Source organism: Vigna unguiculata, unplaced genomic scaffold (genome assembly GCF_037176805.1).
Source record: "Vigna unguiculata cultivar grain cowpea cultivar isolate G323 ecotype 2 unplaced genomic scaffold, ASM3717680v1 ptg000436l, whole genome shotgun sequence".
NCBI lineage: Eukaryota > Viridiplantae > Streptophyta > Magnoliopsida > Fabales > Fabaceae > Vigna > Vigna unguiculata.
In genome coordinates this window covers 37,366-39,689 of record NW_028197071.1, presented here as the reverse complement: position 1 = coordinate 39,689, position 2,324 = coordinate 37,366, and the positions used below count along the sequence as shown (strand labels likewise).

Sequence of the window (2,324 nt, the reverse complement as noted above, 5' to 3'; positions counted from 1 at the left end):
AAGGTAACGAAGATAAAATACGAGCTTGTTTTATAGCAACAGTAATTAATCGTTGTTGTTTTAAGGTCAATCTATTTACACGTCTAGATAATATTTTTCCTTGTTCACTAATAAATCGACAAATTAAACCCATGTTTTTATAATCAATTCGGTCCCCCGATTGAATCGGGGGCAAACGTCTACGAAAAGATCGCTTGGATTTAATAAAGAGTCGCTTAGGTTTTTCCATAGTTTATTTATTCCTATTCCAAAAATAACATTGATTTAAATAAATATAATTATAATAAAGGATTTGTATTTTTTTTCTTCTTTAGCATATGTTGTTATATAACGACGGGGACATCATTTTCTCAATTCCAATCGACTAGGCGTATTGTGTCGATTCTTGTTAGTAATCTATCTAGAAATACCGCTTTATTCCTTATTTAGACTCTTTTTATCACAACCAGTACCTTCCAAAAGAACACTTACTCGGATATCTTTACCCTTGGACATGACCCTCCTTTGGGTTTTTAATTCACTTATAACTCTTTTCGGATTCGAATCTAAGAATCTAAGAAAAAGATGAAAACAACTAAGATAAGATAAAAAAGAAGAATTCGAAAAATTATGAAAGATTTCGTTCCAATTTAATTGAATCTAGTACAAAAAGAATACAAGGATCTGTAACTATATTTCGTTTCAAATTGCCAGTATTTTCGTTTTTTTAAAGTATTTTTTATGATATTGTTGCCCCAACCTATGGATTTCTGCTTTCACTTTCTTTTTCATAGGAATTGAATTAATAATTCAATTCCATTGAAGCCTGGACCAGATCCCGATCCCGAGTGTCACTCCGAATTTCAATGAGGCCAATTTAATCTTTCGTCTTTATCTTTCCTAAAAAAAAAAAAAAGAAGAGTAGGTTAATTACACATATTTAATATATAATTGGACCTTTCATCTTCTTCACCCCTTCCCGTGTCAATAACTAAAATTAAAAAAAGGGGAATATCAATGCATCTGGAAAAAAACGATTGATCTCTATCAATAGACCCGCCAAAGCCCCGAACCATAAAGTACTTACTACTGGTGCCACGGAAAGATATGTTTTTAGATCTCGCATTTCAAATCCTCCTTTCTTTTTATTATTTAAGTATTTTTTCTCTGTTGATATATATCAACAGAGAAAAATGTGGAAAACAAGACAAAGATTCTTTACAATAACACTATAAACAAATGGAAAAGGGATGTAGCGCAGCTTGGTAGCGCGTTTGTTTTGGGTACAAAATGTCACGGGTTCAAATCCTGTCATCCCTATCCCTAACAATTACTTATTCTATGATATTCCGTATTCTATAATATTCCATATTCTATGAGATGAGCAATAAACCGGGAACCTGTGAAGACGAATTCCAATTGAACATACATACTGAATATCTATATGCAAAATGGATTTGGATCATATAATTTTATGAAAACAAAACGCTCTTAGTTCAGTTCGGCAGAACGCGGGTCTCCAAAACCCGATGTCGTAGGTTCAAATCCTACAGAGCGTGATTCTAGTATTATTCGCCTGATAATTACACTGAAATAATTGAACATTCAAAAGAAAGTCTGAATTTTATCCTTGTCGATTAGGATTAAACTAAATAAATAGGGAATCACAAAAAAAGAGACATTAATGAATCAAAGATCCAACTGATCACCTCGTCGGTATTGTAAATATGCAGTTACAAATAATCCAGCCAAAGTAATAGGAATTAAACCTAACACGATTCCAAATAGAAAAACTTCAATCATTTTTATTTGTTCGAAAAGTAAAAAGAAAGGTAATATAATATCTAGCCTTAAACATAAATCTGTATTGATCATAAATCTCAACGATCGAGAATTGTAAATTGACATAGTAAGGAATTCTAGAATGTCTTATACCAAAATTTACTATTCCTCTCAAAATTACAAATCAAATAAGTCGTATTTTACTAAGACCAATAAATAGAGACGAGGTTATAATTAAAACCGATAGTAAAAAACCGAAATAACTAGTGATAGTGGGCATATAGAAACTAAATGAAATATGTTCGTTCTTTTTATACATATGTTTATAAAGCACTTCCCTAAATTTCCATTTTTGAGAGAAAAAAGAAGATAAAAAATCCTACTTGAAAGATACAATTCAAAATTGGCAATTCCTCAATAAATTCAATTATTAGAGACGAAAAAAAAAAAAAGAAATAGAGTAACATAATTTAGAAATAAATTCCTCATCTGTTACATCTACCCATCCTGTGATTTCAAATCAACATACTTCTTAATCAACTCAGGAATTAAGTAAACTGATC

The 2,324-nt window shown here is 30.9% G+C and overlaps 2 non-coding genes across 2 annotated transcripts; both read left to right on the top strand.

The window, feature by feature from the left end:
- The first annotated feature begins 1,225 nt into the window (after positions 1-1,225).
- Positions 1,226-1,299, top strand: TRNAP-UGG (transfer RNA proline (anticodon UGG)). Its single transcript has one exon. It is a non-coding gene; the product is annotated as a tRNA-Pro (tRNA).
- Positions 1,300-1,464: 165 nt separating this feature from the next.
- Positions 1,465-1,538, top strand: TRNAW-CCA (transfer RNA tryptophan (anticodon CCA)). The gene has a single exon. It is a non-coding gene; the product is annotated as a tRNA-Trp (tRNA).
- The last annotated feature ends 786 nt before the right edge of the window (positions 1,539-2,324 follow it).